This window comes from Microplitis mediator, chromosome 2 (assembly GCF_029852145.1).
Source record: "Microplitis mediator isolate UGA2020A chromosome 2, iyMicMedi2.1, whole genome shotgun sequence".
Classification (NCBI taxonomy): domain Eukaryota; kingdom Metazoa; phylum Arthropoda; class Insecta; order Hymenoptera; family Braconidae; genus Microplitis; species Microplitis mediator.
In genome coordinates this window covers 21,237,316-21,249,644 of record NC_079970.1, presented here as the reverse complement: position 1 = coordinate 21,249,644, position 12,329 = coordinate 21,237,316, and the positions used below count along the sequence as shown (strand labels likewise).

Here is a 12,329-nt window from a genome sequence, read left to right as displayed (position 1 = left end):
AAATTTTCATACTTATCCTGTAATTATTAACGTTTTAATCATAAATGAAAACAATTACTATTTAGAATGATAGTATTTATCATTATATTACTTGTTCTTAATTTATATAGTTCATTTTTGTCCGTGTATAGTTCATTTTATTGTTGATTGTAAATTTTCATTGAAAATAATTTTTTTCTTATTATTTATACTAATAAAATTTCTTATATTAATAATTACATTTATTTCGAATTTAAATTAATTGAATTTCTTCATTTAGTTTTCAATTTTTCGCTAGATGGCAGATACTTCTGATTTTTATAATTGCTTATCAAATACGTTTGAGTACACATTTTGAAGATTAATTTTGAAAAAAAAAAAAAAAAAAATATGAAACGTTATCAGTCTTGAATTGTAGATCATTAATATACCGTCATTATATTAAATCTTTCTGTTTGTCTATTGCGTCAATTAGTGACTTTCAAAATTGAAAAAAAAAACTGATAGTCGGATAAAGTTTACTATTAATTTTTTTTGCAAAAGTTCTAGTGTTCAATTGAAATATTTCTATAGAATGATCTAAAAATCGAATTTTATCATGACTTCTTTTTTCAAACTCATAGACCGCGGGAAATTTCGGTTCTGGCCCCCAGAACGTCGATTGCCATTTCTTTTCTTTTGATTTAATAAGTCGTATCAATTAAAAAGACATTGAATAAATAAACAAAAAGCTCTTGAAATTAACAGTAATTTCTGCGATATCGTCTGATTAACTTTTAATAATGTTTTTTGATAAATACATTTTTTATATAAGTCACATTCCACACTATTCTAAGTAAACAAGTAAAGATTTTTATTGCTCTGTCACATCCGCTAATAATAGCGGAATAGATGTCTTATCTTACTATAAATTTCATCGAACAATAATTATTTTATCAGATTGTGCAACTCAATAACAACACACGGAAATATTTAAGAAATAAATATATACATATATAATAGATTTTTCCTTGTCAAAGCGACATTTTGCGTAGAAAAAATAACCAGGTAAATCCAGAAGGCAGAATATAATTGAAGGATTTTTCGAATTTTTATCCGAGATGATTAACTGTTTCTAAGAAAATTTTGTGTTATTAAAATAATTTTCACTTATTTATTTTTTTTTACCATTATTCTAAGGTCGTTTTTTAAATAGCGTCAATAATATCATTTAGAAGCTTGTATATATTTAAATAAGTCTAGTTGAGCAAAAGAAATATTAGCAAAGCGTTTTTAGAATTTAAATTAAAGGTCACTTGAGATCATTGTTCTTTTATTTCTTCACTCTCATTGTTTATTATTTTTCTATTAATACATATATGTACAGTGAATGTAAAAATTATGAAAACAAATTTTATTTTGATACATTTTATTAACACTTTTTCAAGGTACAAACACTAAATATTTACTTGGTCAAGGGTATTTTTATTATTTCAATGTTAAAAAAAAGTATATGCTTGAAATATGCACATACTGATTTTTTTTTTATTTTAATTTTGTATTTGATCATGATTTGAATTTTTAGTTATCACTTACCTGACATGATTTTGAACTGCGATAAAAATTTATTGAGCAATAATTTTTATTAAATATTATAATAATATGATACTGAAGTTACCCAATGTCTAGTAATTTTTGAATTTTTTTTCGAAACCATAGATTATAAAAAAAAAATATTTAAAAAAGTTACACCTGCAGTTCTGTTAATTTTCTGCACGTGCCGACGTCTAATAATTTTTTGAATTTATTCCATACGATAAATTATTATAAAAAAATTACACCTATAGTTTTTAAAATTTTCTGCAAGTGCATATTTTTAGTTTTTTTTTTTTAAATTGATTTGTTGAAAAAAAACATCTGAAAATTGCTAATTGTCTGCTAACTTCAGGATCATAATATACGCAATTATTTTGTTCCATTAAACTTTTTTTTTTGTATTTAAAAATACAAAAATTAATTAATTTAAATTAATATTTCTATAATTCAAAAATATATTGATCGATAAAATTTCAAACCGGAAATTGATAAGATTTCTGATAACCATCTTACACCTGGATTTGATAATTTTAAATAGTAGGAAATAGCTAAGAACTGAAGTTTTTTTTATAAAAAAAAAAAATAGTATTCGGAGTTCAGAATAAAAAAACAGTATTCCACTATGACATAAACTTAAAGAAATGATTATCTAGTAATTATTTTAGTATATTTACAGGACGTTGTTTTAATAATTATAATTTTATCTTTGAGAAACGTCACAAAAAAGTTACATAAAGAAGCGAATGCGGCTAAACATCAATTATTTAATAATATTTCCTTGATAATTTTAATTTGTTCATAAATAGTCAAACTACACAGAAAATTAAGTAATTGTGTTTATTATGCTAAATTTTTAATTCCAATCATCTAGAATAATTAGAACGTTTTTCAATCCCAAAATAGTCTAGTGTTATAATTTTTTTTAATAGAATTAATAATTATTGGATGATTACTTCTGCAATAAATTTCGTAACAGTGACCATCAGGATGATCACAGTTACTATCAGGATGGTAACAATTATAATTTCTGATGGTAACTGTTACAATTTGGATTATGAATATAACTATTTATAATAATAATAACAATTAACTCTAGTTAACAGGATTGTAACAATTATTATAAATATGGTGAATATTACAATCTAGATGATTTATACAATCATCTAGATAGTATTCATACTATCGGATTGATGGTAAAAAATTTTACCATAACTAGATAGTAATTCCTATTAATTAATTTTCTGAGTGTAACAAACTTACTTCGATTTCTACACATTTTTTTTTCAAGTAAAGATAAAAATAAATATCTAATTTGATCTTTATTAAATACTTGTCCTATATTTTTATCAATAAAATATATTTTTTTGTAAGTTATAAATTTATCTTTTAACGACAGTTTTGCACTTTATCAATTGGGTTATGTCAAGCATTAATATAAGGAAAATATTAAGTATACTGTAGGTGTATGAGAGAAAACTATGATTACGTCAATTATCAAGATGTTAATTAAAGTTTCCTCACAATTGTTCAGGACGCTATTATAATATTGATTATCGTTGCTATTATGTAGTTACTAGAATTTAAGTGACGTAAAAAATCTTCTTACAATATATGTAGTAAATTATTTTTGATTAAAATACAATGACGTATTGATGAATACTTACCTAATTGTGTAGTAATCGATTAATAAGAATAGAAGGAAAAATTAATTTTGATAAAATTAAATATTATTGCATACAGTAAATTAAATATATAAAAAAGACATAAAATTATACATTTTTTACGTTTTTTTTTTTTTTAATATTTTTTTCATGTAATATTTTGTATAAACGTTGCAATTTAAAATTATAATAATAATAAATTATTAAATAAGCGTAATTACTATACATTAGATTTTTATATTTTTGTTTTAATTTTTTTTTATTTTTTTTTACATTATATATAAACTAACGACACAAATTCAAATTTCTTAAACTAGAGGACTTAAATTTAATTTTGATTTTCAATTTTTTGATTTAAGTTATCGCCTTCTCACTCACTTAATTTTATTTAAATATTAATTTTTTTTAATTATAAATAATTCTTATTTATAAACTAACTTAATTTTAAATAAATTAGTGTGTGTACTAAAAAAAACATTTATCATGAATAATTAAATAAAAAAAATAAAGATGAACAAATTGTAATGAGATAAATGAAAATCACAGCTTTATCAGCGCTAAAGGATTCAGTCCTTGTATTTTTTATTAACTCAGATAATACTCTCATTATAATTACCTATGCTTTATTTATTTATTTATTTATTCACTCATTTATTTAACCATTTTTATTATTCATCGTGAATAAATATGTACAATTTTGGTAGTTTATTCTTTAGAGTTCACTAGCATTTATATAAATGGTTCAATTTTTTTAAATTTATAGTTAATAAGTACTTTTTTTTTTTTTTCTTTTTTTTTCTTCTTTTTTTCATAGTCATTTTTACCCATTTAATGTCATCTTTATTATGTACACATTTTTAATGCACACATGCATGTTAAGTCTACTTATAATTCGTTTGTCATCGATGTTATTAAAGTCATTATTGTTATACTATTTTTTTATTTTTTATTATTTTTGTCACTCCACATAGTCGATTATTATTCACTATATTTTCTTATCTTAGTGTTTTTTTAAACGAGTGTTTTTTGTTGTTTATTTGGTAATTAGAACCCTGAATTATTTTAAATGTATGTCATATTACTTGCAATACATAAACTCTCTTGCGAATATAATATATATATTTCATTTAAAATTTTAAAAATTTATCAACTAATTTTGATTTTTTCTCATTTTAATATATATAAATATTTATCATATATTTGAATATTTTAAAAAATAATTCCAATTATGATAATTTTTCTTTTGATTTTTTTATTTCAAACTTTTTTTGTAAATGGTAAGATGGACAGTGTTTTGAAACAAAATTCAATGATGTTTTGAAATTAATGAGAAATTTTGTAAGAAAGCATTTTATTAAAATATATAAGCAGCTTGCAATCTTACATTAATATAAATAATTAATAAAACGATAGAATTTTTTCGGTGGTAAAAATTTTAAAAATAAGTTATGAAAACCAAAACAAGTAAATATTGAATTCTGTTTCATAACTTTTTTGTAATAGGCATATCCTTGGTCAGGTTGAACGTATGTTTTTGAAAAATAGGTCTATATTTGTATAAATATTGAACTTTTCCTACATATTATTTTTCATGTATTTGAAATTTGAATTTAAACATCAAGTTACTTGATAAGGTTCAAATAAAGGGGTCTGAGTGGCAAGCTTAGAAATAATATTCGTCCAACGCGTCTTTTTTAATTAAGAAAAATTCAATTAATTTAAAAACAATCAACAAAATAGAAGCAGCTGGATATATCAATTGAATTTAATAAAAAAAAAAAAAATGATGTAAAAAGGGGTGAAATAATTTCTAGACGACCAGAGCTATTCATTCATTTACAGACCATGTTAATTCAGCTTGTCCTGGTTCAACCCTAATTTCACGTTTTTGACACATTTTTTTTTGTTTTTTTTTTTTTTTTTAGTATAAATTCGCGTTTTTTTCCATGTTTTTTTTTCATCTCGCCCTCAGCAATCTTTTACTTATTTTTCTGTAAACTCGCGTGCGATTGAAAATCTCGCATCTGTTCGTTTCTCGTGTCAGTATAACTAACAATAGAAACCGACTCGCGCTAAGCCGGTGCACGAGGGGATCGTTCAAAATCTTATATAAAGGATTTCCAAAATATTGTGTAAATCAGGGTGCGCGAGAACTGTAGAATTGAATCGATGTTGGCTCGTGCTCTACACACTCTTATGCTACATATATACAGCTGAATTTTTTGGGGTGAAACCCGTGGAAATGAAACTCGTGGCTTGCCCCTCTGGGATTCAAACCACCCTCTTAAACTATCCTTATTTTATTTTTTTTCTTTTTTTCTCTTTTTCTCTTTTTATCTCACTCAACTCGCGTCATCATTCGTGAACCCCTCTCACGTCACCCAAGAATCTTTCCAATACCCTCATGATGTTTCTCCCTTATATAAATAAAGGGTTGCCTTTCAACAGGGACATCTCGCGCGATCATTTTAACCCCTTTTACGTTATTCAGTAGTTTCCCAATTTTATGAAAAATCCGTTCTTTCTTTATCTTTTATTGTTGTTGCATTACACAAAAACCGTTAACGCGTGGCTGCTAAAATTTTTTCCATTCTTCGTTCGATAAAATTTTTTTTTTATTGTAACCAAAAATTAGTAAATGAAATCCGGCAATAATTTTATACAAAAAAGGGTAACTTTTTAAGGCCGTAAATTTTTTTTTGCTAATATTTTACTATTATATTTTGTTGTCGTTAATTCCACTGACATTTTTAGGCTTTTGTTAATTTACTAGTTTTTACTAAAAAGTAGAATTATTACTTCTCATTCCCTCCCTCTTTCAGTTGGAAATAAAAAAAAAATATTGATATAAAATTTGATTGTTATTGAAGCACTTTTTGAAGTTAAATGAAAAGAAATTGAGTAAAAGTGTGTAGATTGATGTTATATAGTGAAAAGATAAAGAGAAGTCTGAAAAGAAAAAGAAGCAACAGAAAGTAAAGAAAATAATGAAAAATAAGAAAAAAAAGATAAATGGGGAATAAAAGAAGGCGGTAAAATTATTATGAAAGGATGAAATTTCGACGTTAGTGTGAGATGATGGAGCAACTTTTGTAGGGGTAGGAGAACCAAGAAATTGACGATAGAAAAATATTAAGGTTAGTTTCTGTAGGACGCGAAGAAAGTCCAGCTTTTCCACATCCACAAGAATGCTGGAGAGATCTCTTTCTTTCTCTCTCTTTCTATATATATGAAATGTGGTAAAATGAAAGTAGGAAACCGGGGGTAAGACGTAAGTTATAAGCGAACGAGGACCACGGGGGAGACTTTGATAATTGCAATTCACTCTCTCTCCCGCGACTAAAACTCTGGGTTTGACGAGTGGGACTTGGCTATACTGATATAAAAAGAAAAAGGAGCATCATCAGGATATGTCGAAAAATAGGGGTAACCATTACGTTCGATAATTCTCGTGTCTTTAGAGACCTAAGATATAAAAAAAGATCCGTCTAACGAATGATTTTTTCGGTGGCTTATTAATTATATTTCATGATTAATTCCAATTTTGTTTTGCCTTCGTTAAACTTTGCCAATCCAATGAATAAAAATTTTTTTAAAAATCAAATCGACAAAATTGACAATGATAAAATGTCAAAATATTTTTATACTTCTTAGATAATTATATTACTCCAAAGAGATTTAATCTTTAATGGAAATATTATTTATTGATTAATTAAAAAAATAAAATTCTACGCTATGGGGAAGAAAAAGTTTTTTTTTCTTGTCGATAAGATTAAAGAATAACGGAATACTTTTATATTGCTTCAAGGGGACGTTAGGACACGTTGGACGTTTTTCCAAGCTCTTAGAAACCGCAAGATATTATTGATTTTTATATATATGGTCCGTATACTACACAATATATATATATATATACATTGGGTATGTGAAAGTTTTCAGCGTGGGCGTGTGCGTAAATTGACAATGGTGTGCGTGAGAGAAAAGAGGGTTATATATGTATATATAGATATATATATATATAAAATGAAATAGAAGTGATGTGAAAAAAGGATGAGGATACAGTTAAAGTGGAGGAGAGATCGTCATTTGCTCGCTAGCCCTTACAATAAAATTCTTCTTCCCGTTTTCATTTCTTTATTTTTTTTTCTAATTTTTATTTTTCTGTATTTCAAGACTGTCTATGTCATTTTTTGATTGAATAATGTTGATAAACAATAAAATGCGCTTGGATGTAATCGACAAGAAACGTAAAATCGATCACAATGAAATTCTACCTTGCGAATTATTAACAACTTTCACCCCCTTTCACCGCAAGAACCGTTAGGTTAGTTATTTTTGTGAACACGCGATCTCTATTTCTTTGTTTTTTAAAATACATATTACATGTAAAATAAAAAAAAAAGTTAATAAATTATATATTCATTTCAAATAGATAAGAGAAAAAAAAAATAACATTTTTAATGTTTCCAATTTATTTAACATCAGTTTTCCGTTAAATTAAATTTGAATTTATAAAATTATTCATTGTAAATTTGTTTTGATTTGTTTGAAGTATTTTTTAGGGATCATTTTACAGATTAAATGTGAGTAAAGGGGCACGTGCGAAATTCGTCACTTTAAAATAGTGTTTGCACAGTAATTTGTACATGGTGTACATACCATGTCATGTAGGGGGTTGTAACTGGTGTCCCGCGCGAGTGCCGGGGAAAAGGAAAACATAAAGAGAGAGAGAGAAAGAGAGAGAATGAAAAATAAACTGCCACCCTCTGTCCCCCATTTAAAAATGAAAGGTCTTTTTTAGGCCAGTGTTTATGTTGCCCGGGGTCTTGATGTGGGCGAGACATGTTTGTAGAAATATACCCCTTAAATTAAGCCCTAAATTTTTAACCGCTGTTAGTACCTGAAATTCAATATATGAAAACAAACGTATTTTATTATGTCGTTTGATTAAGTGTGCAGTCAAATAATACCTTACTGATAAGCAAAATAAATAAAATAAAAAATAAAGCAAATAACAACATAAAGATAATGATAAAATCATAGTAATTTTATTTAAAAAATTATAAAAATAATATAAATTATAATCTTTTTGTTAACATACAAAATAATAATAATAAAAAAATTAAATAATAACTGACTAAAATGTTGGACTAGTTAAGTTTTTTTTTGACTAGATACATTTTGCTTTTTTTTTGTTTTTTCAAAATAATTAATTTGTCGATTATGTTGTATATTATTGTTAATTCGTATCTGTATAATCGACAGACACTACATACACACATTTATCTATACACTCAGACTTATATATATATAATAATATAATACACATGTAGGCCCGAATGATGTCGTGCGTGACAACAATTAGCTCACTCTCAACGATCATAACACCCTTAAAATTAAATACTTATAATTTACCTAATTACTTAATCGTAATTAATTATATATATTTATTTATATATACATGTATAAGTATATATAAATATCAATGATTATTATTGTAACCTTTTAAGTTTAATTAATTAATTTAATTATTCTGTTTTATTATTATTATTATTTGTTTTTTATTCTAATATATTTATTTATAAATGTATTTATGGTAAAATTTGATTTTGCGCTCAATTTATGTTTACAAAGGCAATAGTAGCTCAGGTTGATTTAGATTTTAAAAATTATAAGTTTTACGCAACACGACTTTTTCATAAGCTTAAATTTATAAATAATAATATGATTTAGTCGACGAGGAAATAAATTACGAATTGCTTAGAATTTACGAAGTCGTATAAATTTTTTTAAATTTTTATACGGCATGAAATTTTTGGGGAGTCTAAGGTTTCCGTGGCGCCGTTAAATGACCGCGAATTCTTGTAGAAATTGACGAAATAAGACTTTTTTTCAAATAGCTGCAACTTTTTCAAAAATGGACTAATTCAGACGTTTTTTTTTTCAAAATGTTCATCTTTAAATGAAGTTTTCGGAAAAAATACAAAAAAAATTAAGATATTAAAATCTATGAAATTTTTCACTTTTTTTAAAAAATTACATTTTTCTTGAAAACTAAGCGAGATATCGAAAAGTTTCATTCTTTAAAAATGACTTATTTTGTTGAGTTTTATATGACTTCACGGCCATTTGGCGGCGCCACGAAAACTGTAGAATCCCCAAATTTTTGCAAGTCCCAATGAGATATTTCTGAGAAAAAAAAGTTTTGACTAAACGTCGTATTGATAAAAATTTTGAAATTTTCCTCATCAACTGTATCAACATCTCTAAACTTTTTTGTAATTTGTCGTGAAATTACAATGTATGAAAAAAATAAATTATTATTACTACAACTAGAGTGATATATAATTTTGAATAAATGAAAAAATCGTATTGACAGTCAATTTGAATTTATCATTATTAATAATACCATATAATAAATGGTATATAACAATTAAAATACATACACACGTTCCCCAAATTTAAATAATCGATGGTATATAAATTTTTCCATAACTTAACTGAAGACCATTAAACATATACAAAAGGCCATTTTTATAAATCGTTTTGCCTGACAACGCAATTAAAAACGGCTATAAACCATTTGCATCATCAAATGTACACGCGTGTTGCATTTGCATGCGTCATTGTATGTAGTGTAGTAAATATCTTGATGTTTAACAGTGGAACAAAAGTAGATTTCTCTTATATATGTCTAGACTCTAGTGAGTAACATTCACGGGGGTTAGTGCATACACACTTTTTCAACATTTACTATTTTTCCCTATAAAAATTTCCCCTTATATATATTCACGAATAGCCCAAGGTCACGGCGTCTGACCTCTTGACGATCTTTCTCTGGATATAATAATAAAAAAAAATAAAATTAAAAAGGGGAGGACAGATGCAGATATTTTTCTACATCCCACCATAACCGACGGACAGACTTTTTTGAAAAATCCATTTTTGCCCCATACTATTTATTAAATTTTTTCTTTTTTTTTTATTCACTGAATTTGTTATGTACTTTTTTTCTTTCTTTTACTCGCGCGTTTCTATTCAATAAACTAGTAATGGCCGATAACTTCCTCCCCTAAAATATGTTAATACATGCGCGTGCGCATACTAATTCATTCGAATTTTTGGAAACTCCAGGGTGCAACGGTGATTCACGCTCGGCTCGTGTTTCTACGGGGGTCAATCACCAACACTAGCATCAAGACGAGGATCATGATGCTGATGATGAGGATGATCATCGATAGCCAATGCTACAGAGAAATAGAAACTAATATATGTAGAAAAGTTTTAGGGACTAAATTTTTATGGGCTTCTAGACAATGGACCGGTTACATTTCACCCTTGGGAAAACGTATACTTTATTTATTTTTTTTCGTTGTTTCTTTCCATTCTTTTAATCTACGCTCCTTATTTTTTTTATCATTTTATCTCTTTTCCAAAATAATATCATGTATATGAAATTTATCTGTATATATCTTTTACATTTTTCTATTATGTAAATTATTTATATCAAACAAATCGTAAAGTAGATTATAAATGACCAAAAAGTACGTTACGTATATGAGAGACGGATAAAAGGAAGAAAATACTTAGATTCGCGTGACTTGTTTTAACTGAGCGTGACCGACGATAGGCTGAGTTGTCGAAAAATAAATAAATAAGAGACAATTTTTTATAAATGTATTCTTTTTTTTTTTATTTTAATTTATATCGAGACCTAACTCACCGATGTCTATTGTTTAAGGCTGTAAATACAGATATTTTGGACTCGTGGGTGGTAAACTTTAAATTAGGGTCGAACCGAAAACTATTATAGCTTTAGAAATATGTCATTTATTATTATATATATATTTTTTAACGTTTATTTATTCTTTTAGATAATGTGGTCACACGCTGTTAATACTACGGACTGACCACAAAACGATGTACGGGTTTGAAAAACGCGGTTTTTAGTCTCGTGCATGTTTTATTTGTTGAATTAGTCTAGAATTGCTAGGCCGGGTGCTTTTAAAATATATGTATAATATTAACTGACGCTACAATGTAGTATATATATATATATAAATATATAAGTTATATATGTATGTGGTCATTGCGAGCACAGCTGTCTACTTTCCAATAACCTTGTCCGAAAGGTTTACTCAGCAATCGGGCAAACAAAGAATTCTTTTCTATTTTTGCAGAACTCAAATTGACAGTTATCGATAAAAAAATTTTATTGAGTAAAATTTAATATTTTACACGCTTTCATTAAATGTCATTATAGATTTATTCGCCACAATTTTTGATTTCGCTTTAGGGGAGGAAGTTTTAATAAAATTTTTTAAAAATAATTATTGATATTTATGTTAAAAATTAATAACTTTTTAAAATTCATATTTATCAAAGAATTCATATGAGATCAGACAAATTTATTTTTGATTTTCAGTTTCCCAGAGATCCAAGGCACGGTGCATTAACAGTTATTTGGTGAGTGTATATATATATAAATATTTTTTTTTACTGTTAATTTTATGCAAATATTTATCTGACTAGATTATTTCGAAACCACTTGACTAGAAAATTAATAATTAGTGACTTTATATAGACGACTAGATAATATGTAAAAATTTTTCTATATAATCTTTTTGTTTTTTGGTTTATTTTTTTTGCACATTAGATTTTACGTATCATTATAAAAAGGTGCATCGTAAATCTTTGTCAACTTTAAATTATTTATTTTAAAAATTTTTAGTATATTTAAACCTCTATGTAAACATGTTGGCTGTGTATTCCATTGTACTTTCTGTTGCGGGTTATACTGTATTCACCCTGAGTTAATTATTTTTAAAAATCTTCACTTTTGTCATTACATTTAAATTTTATAATTTCGATAAATTCTTTTACTTGTACGTTAACTTTTTTTTTTTAAACGGTATAATTATTTTTATCAAGCGCAATTTTATCATTTGTGCGTCACAATTAAAATTATAAAATTATCAATGATAGTCTTTCTCTTTGTCAAAACAAATAATGATCAAAATTTAATGTATAATTAAGATTTAAAATTAAATTTTCATTGATAAAAAATAGTAACGAATATAATTACGGTTTGCATTTATAAAATAGGAACTTTAT

General features: G+C 25.9%; 1 protein-coding gene across 1 annotated transcript in view; it reads left to right on the top strand.

The window, feature by feature from the left end:
• LOC130663785 (cell adhesion molecule Dscam2-like) overlaps positions 1–12,329 on the top strand; it is a 237,895-nt gene that overhangs the window by 15,178 nt on the left and 210,388 nt on the right. The window contains exon 2 of the mRNA XM_057463243.1: positions 11,641–11,681. The gene's annotated coding sequence lies outside the window, so the exon portion shown is untranslated. The remainder of the gene's footprint in view (positions 1–11,640; positions 11,682–12,329) is intronic.